The 16,452-nt window shown below is 48.4% G+C and overlaps 1 protein-coding gene across 1 annotated transcript in view; it reads left to right on the top strand.

The window, feature by feature from the left end:
* Positions 1-16,452, top strand: part of LOC308161431 (hyccin 2-like) — a gene marked incomplete at both ends in the record, with an annotated part of 115,613 nt that overhangs the window by 32,072 nt on the left and 67,089 nt on the right. The window lies entirely within an intron of this gene.

Below are 16,452 nucleotides of genomic sequence, written 5' to 3'. Positions count from 1 at the left end.
AACTAGCCTGTCTGTTGAAAGGTGTTGTGTTTGGACTGCATCTTGTAACAGAGACGTCAGGGAGAACTATAGGCAGCTGCCTAGCCTCCTGTAAGTTACAATGAGGAGGTCTGTACTGCAGCTTTGGCTTAGAGGCCTTCTTGACCTTATGTTATAGTCAAGTGTTGCTGCTCCCAAGCCCACATCACCTGTTCCCCCACAAAGGCAATGATAGCTCGATGTTAAAGACGTTAGATGTATTTATTTTAATTGTTACAGTTAGGATTGGTGTTCATTAAACAGTTTGTTGTATTGTCACGCCAGCTATCAAAGATAACATTGCTGAGAGGAAGTCTTTCATTGAAGAAACCAAAACAAAGATAAGGAAACTTGAGGAGGAATCATATCATAAACAAGCTATTGTGAAGCATTTCAAAGCCAGTGCAAAAAGGTGAAGTATAATTATTGTTGTTAGGAAAGTAATATATATCTGACCTATGCATTTACTGTACATGAAAATCATTTGGCTATTAGTTGAATTTAGAAATGTTGTCTTATATGATTTGTCCTAAGTCGTGTTTTGTATGTACAGGCCTGCTGCTGATTTAATGAATTCATCAAGGTACTAACTTCTGTTCTCTAGTATGAAAGGTCACAGCACCCATCTGCAGCAGTATAAGATGACATTGCAGGCGGAACTAGAGAGGGCACAGGAGAACTGTAATCAAGACATGTGAGTTTAGTGCCCTTTTGGCCGACAGTCTGTTCAACAAACCAGAACAATGACGGTGTATTAATACTTCTCCCAACTCCCATTTGTCAACCCAAGGAAAATGTACAAAGACAGAATAGAACTCTACCGGGAGCTTTACCAGCAGCGCAAAGAGCTTTGCCACCAACAACCTCTTGCCAAAACCCTTCTGGTGCTCCAGACTGAGAAAGAACAGATAGAATGTAGGATCCAAGCTCATGAGGAACAAATACTTGCAAAACAGAAGGATCTTCAGCATCTACAAGGTCAATTAACTTTAACTTTAACTCATTTTGTTTCACTAATGTCTTGTACTGTATACTGTAATGGACCTATCGCTAAGCCACGCCCCGAAATAGAAATTGTCCAATCGTATCCAGCAAAAGTCACTACAGGCAGAAAACTCGGACAAACACATATATATCGCTAATATACAAAATATTCTATTACTTGCTGTGGTAAATCAGAAATCAGAAATGTGTCAACTCCCGCCATTGTAAGTCATTGAATGTCATTCAGTCACGGTCGGTCAGTCAGTCACTGTCAGTGAAGCGTTGTTTGTTTGTCCAAGTTTTCAAAGGGGGCGTGGCTTAGCGATAGGTCCATTGGAAAACTAGTTTAGCCATTTAGTCATTTCCCCCATCTAGGTCAAACAAGCGATTCATCTCCCATCAAGAACCAATCTGAAAGGTAGGCCTTCGGACCGTTCATTTCAACAGAACTATTTTCGATCTCTCTTAGGTTCAAAGTCAGTAAAAAGTTAATAATATGAGTATCTGTAGTATTTATTTATTGACTCCTGAACCCCCCCCACCTGTCTAAACACCTGTCTCTCTACACCTGTCTCTCTACACCTGGACCCCCACCTGTCTCTCTACACCTGTCTCTCTACACCTGTCTCTCTACACCTGTCTCTCTACACCTGTCTCTCTACACCTGCCTCTCTACACCTGGACCCCCACACCTGTCTACACACCTGTCTCTCTACACCTGGACCCCCCCACCTGTCTAAACACCTGTCTCTCTACACCTGCCTCTCTACACCTGGACCCCCACCTGTCTCTCTACACCTGTCTCCCCCCATCTGTCTCTCTACACCTGTCTCTCTACACCTGGACCCCCCCACCTGTCTACACACCTGTCTCTCTACACCTGGACCCCCCCACCTGTCTACACACCTGTCTCTCTACACCTGACTTTGCTGTGCAGCGTTACTGGTCACCTGAATGCAGCAGCAGAGCAGGAAAGCCAGTCAGAACATCAGCCAGAGGACGACGTTCACGCTTATGTCGACATCTCCTCCCTCCACCTCACCCAGCCCCAGGTAGACATCTCCTCCCTCCACCTCACCCAGCCCCAGGTAGACACCTCCCTCCCTCCACCTCACCCAGCCCCAGGCAGACATCACCTCCCTCCCTCCACCTCACCCAGCCCCAGGCAGACATCTCCTCCCTCCACCTCACCCAGCCCCAGGTAGACATCTCCTCCCTCCACCTCACCCAGCCCCAGGCAGACATCTCCTCCCTCCACCTCACCCAGCCCTAGGTAGACATCTCCTCCCTCCACCTCACCCAGCCCCAGGCAGACATCTCCTCCCTCCACCTCACCCAGCCCCAGGTAGACATCTCCTCCCTCCACCTCACCCAGCCCCAGGTAGACATCTCCTCCCTCCACCTCACCCAGCCCCAGGTAGACACCTCCCTCCCTCCACCTCGACCAGCCCAAGGTAGACATCTGGCCCCTAACGTCACCCCTCTCACTCTGGCCTCTCTCAGTTAGTGATTTACCCGGTGTTGTGTAGCTATAATGGGCGGTGAATAGAACAGATCAATCATGCAATGAAGGGGGTGGTGTAGCACACTAAGGGGCATGCACAAACATCAGGGTCCCTGGTTCGATTCTGGCCGTCGACATCTCCTGCATGTCTCATCTCCCCCTCTCTCACCCATCCTTCCTGTCAATCTCTACTGTCTCTAGCGTCCTGTTAAAGCAGAAATGCCATAAGGACATCATGCAGCGAAGATTATTTGTTTTAGGATTGAGTAGTAATGTAATTAAATGATCAATTGGGTATCGTTAACCCAATTCGACAAAACGAAAGTGGTCGCTCACTACACGTCTTTCAGCATGCGTAGTGCCAGCTCTCGTGAACCTGGACTCATTTTCCAGGGTTGTCACCAGAGAGTGGTGGAGGGAATGATTGATGAGAATCAGGAGAGAAGCCTTGGCCGAGATGCAACAGGAGACGCAAGTTTCGAGTTGCGATCAAATCCAGAGTCAATGGGTAAGGTGTTTTATATCAGAGTCAATGGGTAAGGTGTTTTATATCAGAGTCAATGGGTAAGGTGTTTTATATCAGAGTCAATGGGTAAGGTGTTTTATATCAGAGTCATTGGGTAAGGTGTTTTATAGCAGAGTCACATGTGGACAGTAACATGTGGTGTTTTTATAACTGAACAATGCTTCACTTTGAGATCTGATCGTTACTATCATGTTACAAATTTGTATTTATAACAATGGAGAAGATTTTAGACATTTTAAAATGTTTCGATATGGTTTTGTTTTTGTATTCATCCTCTAGATCAGAGCATGGATCAGGACCAAGGATGCGGAGCAGAGGAACAGGTCCTGTGTATATTGTTGACCAACATGTAGGACTACTGTACAGGGTTCCCACGGGTCTTTGAAATCCTTGAAAGTTTGTGAATTTGAGAAAAATCAAGGTCTTAAAAGTTTTTTAAAATAGACATGGATCATTGAAAGTGCTTGAATTCCCCTCTAGATCCCCACTAAATTCTCATCTAGATCTGTCTCAAACTATGCTGTGTTAGGTCCTTGAATTTGAGGGAATTGAGTCTTGTAAGTCCTTGAAAGGTGCTTGAATTTGATGTTTCAGAAGGTGTGGGAACCCTGGAAAACAGAAACCAGACGCTTACTGTCTGACATATGTCCGATATGCAATGCAGGTGAATTGTTGTGTTATATATACTGAATTTTATGTGAAAGCTAAATTAGAAGAAAGGTTTTTGTGAATAGGTGGAGCAGCTTAACATAGCGAAGGTACTGGAGCCTGAGGTGGAGGAGGGAGAACCAGAGGGAGATGAGCAGGCAGCGCACCCTGCTGGTGAGGAGGAACATGAGGGGGGCGCGACCTGCCCTCAGTCCTCACCTGTGAGAACCCATCCTCAGTCTTCACCTGCACGAATGAAAGCTTACTCCACCACCCCAACCTTCTCACTCAAGTAAGACATTCCACACTTAAGAATTCGTACATACTGTACAAGATAACCCACTGATTCCCTGTTGTTACTACCATAAATAATGGGGCAGTTTCCCAGACAAAGATTAGGCCTAGTCCGGGATTCAATCACACTTTCAATGGACAATCTCCATGAGATGAACGACTACCCGAATCGCAACGGAGTTTAGACGAAACCACGCCCACTTCCGCGTGACGTGCGCGTCGCCCGCTGCGTTGCTATTGGACACCGCAGCTCTTGGCCGTAACCCTAACCCTAACCATAGCTAGCATACATTTTCCTAAACCCAACCCTAACCTTAACCCTAAAGCCCAATTTATACTTCTGCGTAAAATCTACGCCGTAGCCTGTGTAGGCCCGGAGCCTACGCCGTACCTTTTCGCGCACCTCTCCGAAAATGTAACTACGCGGCACATCTACACAGACTGTAAGAACTGTGATTGGTCCGCCTGGTAGCATCACGTGATTCCGACTTCTTTCTTCCGCTTCTCATCCGCTGCTAGACCGCCATATTTGAAACATGGATCAAGTGGTAATAGGCTAGGTGCACGATCTCACTACTTCCTGAAAGGCACCTGGCATGAACATATCCTGTCTCACTCTATTGGTTTAATTGATTAATCAGCTGTGCGGTAAACCGTTGGAACACACAGTGCACAGCTGATTAATCAATTAAACCAATAGAGTGAGACAGGATATGTTCATGCCAGGTGCCTTTCAGGAAGTAGTGAGATCGTGCACCTAGCCTATTGCATGGCGACGCAGACCGACCAACGCAGAACTATACATTGGGAGAGCCCTTGCGTAGGCTACGGCGTAGCCGTGCGTAAATTCGACGCATAAGTATAAATTGGGCTTAACCCTAACCTTAACTGTGATCCAGCATCAACATCTCCCTCTCGCCTCCCTCACGCATCGTGTACGTCATATGTGGAAATAGGCGTGGTTTTGTCTAAACTCCGTTGCGATTCGGGTACGGGCGTCCTGGAAACCAGCCCGTAGTGTCAAGACTAAAGTTCAACGTCATGTTAAATCTTTCAGCAGTACCCCCGGGAGTTCACCAGGCCGCCAGGACGGCTCTGAAGCGAAGTCGCCAGGTTTTCTATTCGGCGTGAGCACGACTCCCACCACACCTGGCTTCTCTGGGTTTGACCTGGGCTCCTCCCAAGAGGAGGTGAGGAAGAGCAACTAGAGAATGACACATCTTTGCAAAGATGACTTAATGTCCAAATCTGAATTAAAACATCTCCATTTGTCCGTTGCAGGAAAGCCCTTTCTCTTTTACAAGCTCATACTTCAGTGAAAAGGTACCAATTTTCTATTCATACATGTTAGTCTCAGTGAAAAGGTACCACTTTTCTATTCATACATGTTAGTCTCAGTGAAAAGGTACCAATTTTCTATTCATACATGTTAGTCTCAGTGAGATGAAATGTATTTTTCAAGAGAGGCCTGTTTCAACAGCAGCAGCAACAACTTACACACACAGACACAACATTGAACAACCCATGGACACACATACAGTACAACAGTCACATATAGAAACAGTCTACATGTTGCAGAGCTTTGTGGCTAAATGATCTGTGCAGAATGTTGTTGCTAGTTTGTCTTAACGCTTGTGTCTTTTCAGAAACCCTCTGGATCCAAACACTCCAGTGGTAAACATACTCTATTGTTGAAGTTCTGGCCTGTACTGTTTGCATCTCTCACACTGGGCTTAATGAATGAATACTTCATGTGAAGTGTCATGTACTTGTTTGTTTTGCAGGCCTCCTGTTTGACCAAGGTGAAAGGTCAGAAGATAGTTTCGAGTTCTCTTTCGGTGCCAAGACCCCCGAGCAGACCTCAGTCAGCCGCGAGACGCAGGGGCCTGGGGATGCCTTCCCGTTCTCTTTTAACTTTGGGAAGTTTTAGAAAAGCTTCTGCTGCAGTGAAGACTTCACAAAGGGTTGTGTAATGAGTTTCCTGTTTCTGTCCCTGATTTCCTGTTGTAATTTGTGTTGATTTTTACAACAATTGCTGGAAGTACAATAACTCTACATACATACCAACACCACCGGCAATGGTTATCATTTGGGGTTATAATGCGGATGTGTTTTTGTTGTTCTTAACTCTATACCTGTTGTTATTAATATTAGTTAGATAAGTATAGGGGGTAAACTGGGATAAACTTTAGACGGTTTAAAAAAAAAAAAAAAAAAAGTGGGGCTTTGGGATGTTAGGATGTGTTGTGATGTTTGTCAAGTTGTGATGTGTGGTGATGTATGTCAAGTTGTGATGTGTTGTGATGTATGTCAAGTTGTGATGTGTTGTGATGTATGTCAAGTTGTGATGTGTTGTGATGTATGTCAAGCTGTGATGCGTGGTGATGTATGTCAAGCTGTGATGTATTGTGATGTTTGTCAAGTAATGGGTGCGTATAAATGTTGTGGTGTATCTAGGTTAGGATGTGGTGTGTATAATGTTTTGTGTAAAAAGAAAATGGAAAATAAAATCTTACAAAAAAAAAAACTCTATACCTGTTGTATTAGAGACTAGCTCCGGTATTCAACTGTTGGATGGAAATTCCACGTAAGATGTGATCTAGAAATTGGTTTATTATTCACTTTAACATTTAACTGCAACTAATATTTATTTATATGTTACATATGGTAATTAAATAAAATGCACAGAACTATCAACTGTTTTTATTGATGGCATTTCCTTACATTGGGTCTGTATCAAAATGCATCACAATTACATTTACTCACATTTCTGCTTTGACGACATCTCTATTGTAAGAACAACAACATACAAAGCAAAAAATATACCACAGGTGTAATTGCACGTGTTTAGTGTACTGCATATTGATTATATATTATATTGACTATATAATATCTGAGTGATTTGCTGTTCAGTTCGGCTGGTGACATAATCACTGATTGATCACTGAAACTAACTGCAGTATTGAAAGTGTTGGTCCCATGAGATCATTGTCACATTAAACACAAGTTATTTCCATTACAATATCACAGGTAAGGGTTTACATAATGGATACAGCAGTTTCATAGACATCTAGTGTTCATCGTGACGCAGTAAAAGCCTGTTCTAATAAGTGCAATTAAACAACATCCTTACCATTTCCCTTACTTCACCATTTACTGTACGTACAATATTTCTTAGCTTCTGGTCGAGGTGATCTTTTGATACTACTGTTTGATTATATAATTTCAAATACTTTAGTGAATCTTACATTCTTGTAAGAGCACCTTTACATTCTAAAACCTCACAAATGTAGCACATTGCGGTATTAGAGATTACGTAAAAAGAAAATCAAAAACAATCATTGAGAATGTTACAGTATCATAACTTTAGACATTTTGCGACATTCTTTGCTTGGTCATAATGTATATATTGCCTTTGGGCCCTAAAAGTATTATGTTTGCAATTTGAATAAGACAATACTTATACAAATAAGTATTTAAATTACTCATCCAATACATAAACTCTTACTTTACATTCCTTCAGTACCTAAACTATTACTAAAAGTGATATTTCTGTTAAAGGACACAAGGAACTGGCTGGCATCAGTAGGTTTGGTCAGTCTGAGGCACACACCACAGCGGTTCTATATCGTGGAGCTCCGCCCCATAGGGGAGCTCTGCTCCTATTGGTTTACCCGCTACCTAAAGTAGCCAATGACTGAAATTTTCAATGCCTGCGCCCGCCTGGGGTGCTATATAAAGGGGCGTACATCGCTCCATCATTCTCCCAAAAAGTTCAGCACGGGTTTATATCTGAAGACTGAGAAGGACGACTACTAAGACTGGAGGACCCGCCAGACTTTTCCCTTCAAGATGGATCGTCCGCCGCCTATGGAGAAGTTCCTCCGGGACGCCTGCCGCTGCGACTTCCAAGCAGCAGAGGACACTTTTCAGCGGAGGAGACTTTTCCCTTCAGCGATGGATCGTCCGCCGCCGACCACGAAGAAGTTCCTCCGGGACACCTGCCGCTGCGATTTTCTAGCAGCGGAGGACAAGCAAGAACGGCGTTCTGGGCAGGCACCTCCCCAAGTAGGGATGGTCCCGCCCGCTCAGCCGGCCCTGACATCACGCCGCCCTCACCCAGCTGAGTGGTCGGTGCCGGTGTCAGAATCAGAAAGCTCTGATGAGAGCGAGCGGCAGGTAGAGCACGTGCTCCCCGCCCTCGCCGCCCCATCTCGGTGCGCAGGCGGCGGCAGCGGCGAATAACATCGCCGTGTTTAACGCCGCCATTGCGAAAATCACTGCGAAACGGAGGTTTCGGCGTGATGCGGCACTGGCTCTACCTCTAAACGACGGAGCCATGCCCCACTCGGCATCCCCAGCCCCCGCCGCTGACCACTGGGAGGCCCCGCTACGGCCCCCCACGGCAGCGTGGCCCGGTTTCACGGGCGGAGGGGTCGGTAATGACCCCACCACCGGTTTCCTCTTCATGGCTGCTACCTCATAAAGAGGCAAAAGAAGGAAAATCCCCACCTTACATTTTCAGTAAAGGAGATTTTTCCCATGTTATCTACCGGAGCGGAGACCCACCTGCCTTGTCGGAGCGTGGTCCAATCACTACCGGTTAGAAACAAGGCGGAGACTGGCCCAGCTTACCAGCGTGTGGCCAGCTCTCTGCCTAGCGGACTACCTGCCGTTGCGATTTTCTAGCAGCGGAGGACAAGCAAGAACGGCGTTCTGGGCAGGCACCTCCCCAAGTAGGGATGGTCCCGCCCGCTCAGCCGGCCCTGACATCACGCCGCCCTCACCCAGCTGAGTGGTCGGTGCCGGTGTCAGAATCAGAAAGCTCTGATGAGAGCGAGCGGCAGGTAGAGCACGTGCTCCCCGCCCTCGCCGCCCCATCTCGGTGCGCAGGCGGCGGCAGCGGCGAATAACATCGCCGTGTTTAACGCCGCCATTGCGAAAATCACTGCGAAACGGAGGTGATGACCCCACCACCGTTTTCCTCTTCATGGCTGCTACCTCATAAAGAGGCAAAAGAAGGAAAATCCCCACCTTACTTTTTCAGTAAAGGAGATTTTTCCCATGTTATCTACCGGAGCGGAGACCCACCTGCCTTGTCGGAGCGTGGTCCAATCGCTACCGGTTAGAAACAAGGCGGAGACTGGCCCAGCTTACCAGCGTGTGGCCAGCTCTCTGCCTAGCGGTCTAACCCCTATCATGACACAAAGGGGGTTAAACACCCCTGTCTGTAGCCGTATGGAGGGACCGTTATTACATCAAAAACTCCTCCATGTCTATCAAGACCTGGCCCAGCTCATGAGCGTGCGGCCGGTTTTTTGGTTATCAGGCATAATAAACCTACGTCGATAAAGGGCATTGTTACTCAAAACAAGCACTCTTTACAGACGGCAAACCATCCCTAAGGAGGATTTTCCATGGTATCTACCAGAGCGGAGACCCACCTGCCTTGTCAGAGTGTGGTCGAATCACTACCGGTTAGAAACAAGGCGGAGACTGGCCCAGCTTACCGGCGTGTGGCCAGCTCTCTGCCTAGCGGACTTACCCCTATCACGACACGAGGCGGGTTAAACACCCCTGTCTGTAGCCGTATAGAGGGACCGTTATCTACCAGAGCGGAGATCGACCTGCCTTGTCAGAGTGTGGTCGACTCGCTACCGGTTAGAAACAAACCGGAGACTGGCCCAGCTTACCGGCGTGTGGCCAGCTCTCTGCCTAACGGACTTACCCCTATCACGACACGTAGCGGGTTAAACACCCCTGTATGTAGCCCTATAGAGGGGTCGTTATGTACATCAAAAACCCCTCCATGTCTATCAAGACCTGGCCCAGCTCATGAGCGTGCGGCCGGTTCTTTGATTATCAGGCATAATAAACCTGCGTCAATAAAGAGCATTGTTACACATAACAAACACTCTTTACAGACGGCAGCCCATCCCTTTCGAAATGACCCCACCTTGGGCTGTGCCACCTCCTCGGTGTGCAGCGGCGGCTGGGATCATACAGAAATTCAAGTTTTTTCTGTCGACTGCACCACAACAGACGGTCCAGACGCTGTCGTTGCGTTATGCAGAATGACTAGAAGGGACAGGTATTCTGTCGGGCTGGCTAGACAGGACATTGAGGAGGGGATATGCACTACAGTTCATTCAGCCTCCTCCGCCCTTCAGGGGCGTGAGAGAGACTGTTTTTTGTCCTGCCCGATAAAGACACGTGCGCTCCAGGAGGAGATTACGAATCTCCTAACAAAGGGCGCAGTGACATTGGTTCCGAGGGACCAGTGGGACATGAGATGGTACTCCCCGTATTTCCTTGTCCCAAAGAATTCGGGAGACATGAGACCCATACTAGATTTTCAGGGTCCTCAACGAGAGAGTGGCGAAACGCCCCTTTCGTAGATACCTGAGGGTCGTGTATTTCGTGTGCCAATCACAGAGTGGCACAGGAAATTCCTACGTTTTGCTTTCCAAGGGAAGGTTTACGAGTACACGCGCCTGCCCTTCGGGTGCACGCTTGCTCCTCGTTTTTCTCCAAATGCGTGCAGACAGCCCTCGAACCACTGAGGCGAAACGAGATACGCATATTAACATATCTCGACGACCTACTGGTCTTGGCCCAATGCCCAAATCGAGCCATTCGGGACGCAACCTCACTGGTGCAGCACCTCACTCAGCTGGGGTTAGCTGTAAACTGGACAGAGAGTGCTCCGTGGCCGGCTCAACAGTTTTCCTATCTAGGCATTCAGTTGGATACTGCCGAGATGAGGGCCAGTTTATCGGCACCACGGAGAGCGACACTGACGTCAGCTCTCCGGGTGTGTCGAGTGACAAATACAATCACCGCTCTGTCAAGGATGTCCTTACTAGGACTGATGTCTGCAGCCCATGTAGTGGTCCCCTTAGGCCTGTTACACATGCGCAGACTGCAGAGGCGGTTCGCACGACTGCGACGGGTTCCAGTGAGACGCCGTCGCAAGTTGATTGTAATACAGAGATCGGTCAAAACCGACCTGAGCTACTGGAGAGACCCGCGCGTCATCGCGCGCGGAGTCGCCTGAGTTCGCTGAAGCTCTCCACATTCCAGGTCTGCTCAACGAAGGAGCAGATCTGTTATCACGGGGAGGCCCGAGGGACGACGACTGGAGGTTAGCACCCTCCATTGTGTCGCTGATTTGGGCACGGTTCGGGCAAGCAGAAGTGGTTCTGTTTGCGTCACGGACGAATGCGCAGTGTCACCTTTGGTTCTCCCTGCGCGAACAGGACAACCCGCCATTGGGAGTCGATACATTCGCACACCACCCATGGCCGAGGGTCCTGTTATACGCGTTCCCACCCCTGACATCTATCCTCCCACTGTTGGCACGAGTGAGGTCAGAGAGGCTAGAGTTAATTGTAGTTCTTGTAGCCCCGGACCGTCCCGGAGCCCCGTGGTTTCCGGAACTGATGGAGATGTTGGTAGAGGGCCCATGGCCCATACCTCATCGACAAGATGCACTCTCTCAAGCCGGAGGCTTGGTGAAGGGGCCGCCTATGAGGGGGGGGCCCTCATGGCCTGGTTACTGAGAGGGATTGTTAGAACGCAGGGGTCTGACAGACGCGGTCATTCAGACCATTCAGAGTGCGCGCGCGCAATCCACTGCAAAGGGATATGCGGCGCGCTGGCGAGTTTTACACAGTGGTGTGAGGGACAGGACGTTGACCCTGTCTGTTGTCGGGTCGAAACGTTCTTGTGCTTCTTACAGTCGCTGTTGACAAGGGATTGGCGGCGGGAACTATTAAAGTTTACGCGGCTGCCATCTCAGCTTGTCATGAGGGTTTTGCGACAACGACACTGGGTTTTCAGTCATTCGCTGGTTTAGCGTTTTTTGACTGGAGTGTGTAGGCTTAGACGCCCTCATAGGACTCTAATGCCAAAATGGGACCTGTCGATTGTGCTAGAGGCGCTGTGCGTGCCCCCATTCGAACCCATTGTCACTGTGTCGTTGCGTTTTATTGTCTCTCAAGACGAGTCTACTCCTCGCCTTGACTACGGCTGAGCGAGTGAGTGATTTGTGCGCTCTCTCGTCACGGGCAGATTGTTTGATCATATCTGATGACGAAACAAAAGCTGTATTACGCCCTAACCCGGATTTATCCCTACGGTTAATCGTGGGTTTAGGGTTCAGAGCTGTGCTCTGAGCGCCTTTTTTTCCTCCTCCTCACGACGGAGAGAGGGAGAGGCGTTTTACATTGTATTGTCCGGTGCGCGCGTTGGCACAATATGTGAAGCGCGAGGCAGGACTGAGATCTTCTCCCCGGCTTCTGATCTGCTATGGCGGACAGAAAGCCGGGACACCACTCTCGAAGCAGAGGCTGTCCCTTTGGATTTGCGAGGCTATTAGCCGAATCGAAGGGGCAGCCCGTGCCGACTGGCATTCGGGCTCATTCCACCAGGGGCATGTCCGCATCAGTGGCCATTCTCAGGGGAGTGGGAGTGGAGGAGATATGTGTGGCGGCGTCTTGGTCGTCGCCATCACTTTTATACGGTGTTACTTGAAGATATTTCTTCCTCATCCTTTTCTCATTCTGTCCTCAGTTTTGATGATGACTGATGTAGTGGGGAAGGCACTTGGATTACCCTGGTCATGGGATTCTATTCAAGTGCTGTCAGGATGAATACGGATGTGCCTGGGGAAGGGACCCTCCTCCAGGACATGTTCCGTTAGATCAACAACCCTACGTGCTCACGTAAGGGTTAGGTCAGTGATATTCTTCCTCAATCCTTTCTCATTCTGTCCTCAGTTTGCTGATGACTGATGTTGTGGGAAGGGCACTTGGATTACCCTGGTCATGGGGATTCTATTCAAGTGCTGTCAGGATGAATACGGATGTGCCTGGGGAGGGGACCCTCCTCCAGGACATGTCTGTTAGATCAACAACCCAACGTAAGGGTTGGGTAAGTGATATTTCTTCCTCATCCTTTTCTCATTCTGTCCTCAGTTTGCTGAGGACTGATGTAGTGGGGATGGCACTTGGATTACCCTGGTTGGGGATGCTATTCAAGTGCTGTCAGGATGATTACGGATGTGCCTGGGGAGGGGACCCTCCTCCAGGACATGTTCCGTTAGATCTACAACCCTGCGTGCTCACGTAAGGGCTAGATCAGTGGAGCAGACTCGGTGTGGGTTGGGCCAACTTTTTAAGATTGTCTTGAACCAACATCAGTGGTCAGCTCCGGGTGCCGCTGAGATTGTTTTTGGATTAATAGTCTCAGTGGGGGTACATTTGGCCTCGCTCGCTCCGCCTAAACCAATAGGAGCAGAGCTCCCCTATGGGGCGGAGCTCCACGATATAGAACGATAGTTATGGAGATAGACTCCAGTTCTATGAGTGGAGCGGAGCCCCATAGGGCTGCTGGCCCACTTCGACTCGTTCAAACCCGGCTGTTTTGTATGTTTGGGAGAATGATGGAGCGATGTACGCCCCTTTATATAGCACCCCAGGCGGGCGCAGGCATTGAAAAATTCAGTCATTGGCTACTTTAGGTAGCGGGTAAACCAATAGGAGCAGAGCTCCCCTATGGGGCTCCGCTCCACTCATAGAACTGGAGTCTATCTCCATAACTATCGTAAGCACCCTTCTGGTGATGGGGGGGGTACAGGACTTCTGGTGGTGATGGGGGGGTACAGGACTTCTGGTGGTGATGGGGGGGTACAGGACTTCTGGTGGTGATGGGGGGGTACAGGACTTCTGGTGGTGATGGGGGGGTACAGGACTTCTGGTGGTGATGGGGGGGTACAGGACTTCTGGTGGTGATGGGGGGGTACAGGACTTCTGGTGGTGATGGGGGGGTACAGGACTTCTGGTGGTGATGGGGGGGTACAGGACTTCTGGTGATGATGGAAGGGGGGGGGGTACAGGACTTCTGGTGGTGATGGGGGGGGGGGGGTACAGGACTTCTGGTGGTGATGGGGGGGTACAGGACTGGTGGCATCAGGGAGGGAGAGAGAGGCTGGAATGACATCCCAGGGCTTCTAGAATGCTTAGAAAAATGGGAAGGTCTCGCAAAGCCAAAAGAGAGGTTCTGCTTTTGAGCGACATGGGGGGAAGGGGCTCCTGACTGGAAGAAAGTGTTGTGGTTCAAACCGCCTGTAGATTGCTTATTTTTACCTATGTGCTAACAACCATTTTGTACCTGCTGTTATGATATTCTATTTTCCTATGCTGATTTTATACTTTCATAACTAATGATTAATGATAAGTCTATTCTTCTATACTGTATTTTAACTTGTTAATCGAATCCCAAGTCATGGGACTCTGTGGGCCTGGCAACAGTGATGTTTACACAAGCGATCCTGATAAGGACATAGGGCCTACTGGCCTAGTCAGGAGGGAATGTGTTTGAAGATCAATTAACTGTTCAATTAGTGCTTTAGGACACACGTAGAATACACCCAAAATAACTGTATCAAAATGTCTGTACATCCTAAAAACATAACTGTGTGCATATGCTTACTGGTTTCTTAAAAAACATAACAGAATGTGTGTGTGTCTAACGTCGCGCAAGACTAGGCTGCTCACATAGGTGGATACCGTTGCCGACAGAGTGTCCGAACACTCTCACCATGACAAACGACCGGGGGGTCAGAAGAAGATAACACACAGCACACTTGCACGGTTCCCTCAGCCCTATGTTCCCTCAGACCTATGTTCCCACAGCCCTATGTTCCCACAGCCCTATGTTCCCTCAGACCTATGTTCCCTATGTTCCCACAGCCCTATGTTCCCTCAGACCTATGTTCCCTCAGCCCTATGTTCCCTCAGACCTATGTTCCCTCAGACCTATGTTCCCTCAGCCCTATGTTCCCTCAGACCTATGTTCCCTATGTTCCCTCAGACCTATGTTCCCTATGTTCCCTCAGACCTATGTTCCCTCAGCCCTATGTTCCCTCAGCCCTATGTTCCCTCAGCCCTATGTTCCCTCAGCCCTATGTTCCCTCAGACCTATGTTCCCTCAGCCCTATGTTCCCTCAGACCTATGTTCCCTCAGCCCTATGTTCCCTCAGCCTTATGTTCCCTCAGACCTATGTTCCCTATGTTCCCTCAGCCCTATGTTCCCTCAGCCCTATGTTCCCTATGTTCCCTCAGACCTATGTTCCCTATGTTCCCTCAGCCCTATGTTCCCTCAGCCCTATGTTCCCTCAGCCCTATGTTCCCTATGTTCCCTCATCCCTATGTTCCCTCAGCCCTATGTTCCCTCAGCCCTATGTTCCCTATGTTCCCTCAGCCCTATGTTCCCTATGTTCCCTCAGACCTATGTTCCCTATGTTCCCTCAGCCCTATGTTCCCTCAGCCTTATGTTCCCTCAGACCTATGTTCCCTATGTTCCCTCAGACCTATGTTGCCTATGTTCCCTCAGACCTATGTTCACTCAGCCCTATGTTCCCTCAGCCCTATGTTCCCTCAGCCCTATGTTCCCTCAGCCCTATGTTCCCTCAGACCTATGTTCCCAGGGTTAGGGTTAGGGCTGTGGAAACATAGACACGCTCCCCATTGTTCGTGCAGTGATCAAAGTGTAATTGTCCTCCAGTATAAGGGCATTTAGTCCAAAGTCAAAGTGAAACTAGTGAACACAACAAACCCTGCAGTAACAGACAGTATTTCCACTACATGTAGCCTAATTCAATTATCAGTTTGCAGTCATTTGGTGGTAGTTAAACTACATTCAAATCCTAGTAGTTTTTCCTGTTGTCCTGTTTTTGTGTAGTAATCTACTGTCACTAGTACTCACTACATTTTTTCCAAAAGAAAAGAAAAAAGACTATTATTATAAAAACTATTATTCCAGCCCTTGAACTTCAATTTCCCTACTATATCTTCTCTTACTGCTTCCGGTATCCCCACTTATGAATGTATGAAAGTTGTGTTTGTGAAATGAACCGTGTGTAAGGAGTTCTAATGTTCATTGTCCACTAGATGGGGGTATAGGCACAGCCTTGAAGGCTTGCCACTACATTTTGGAACATGGTTGCGGGGATTTGCTCCCATTCAGCCACAAGAGCATTACTGAGGTCAGGCACTGATGTTGGGAGAGAAGGCCTGGCACGCAGTCGGCGTTTCAATTCATCCCAAAGGTGTTTCATGGGGTTGGGGTCAGGGCTCTGTGCAGGCCAGTCAAGTTCTTCCACACCAAACTCTGCAAACCATCACTTTGTGCATGGGGGCATTGTCATGCTGAAACAGGAAAGGGCTTTCCCTAAACTGTTACCGGAAACTCATTGTATGCTGTAGCATTAAGATTTCCCTTCACTGGGGCCTAACTCAAACCATGAAAAACAGCCCCAGACCATAATTGTGTCCACATACCTTTGTGTATGTTGGTCAGTTTAACAGTCTGCTAGACATGGAAGTCCAGTACATTCACACACCTGGTCACAGCCTTTGCCAGGGAAATCTGCCAGTCCAATATACTCCTCAGGGGATTGGTGTCATGCTCTGCC

This window comes from Nansenia antarctica (assembly GCF_963989245.1).
Source record: "Nansenia antarctica genome assembly, chromosome: 7".
NCBI lineage: Eukaryota > Metazoa > Chordata > Actinopteri > Argentiniformes > Microstomatidae > Nansenia > Nansenia antarctica.
Note: the sequence above shows the minus strand (reverse complement) of the source record. Positions and strands in the feature narration are given on the sequence as shown.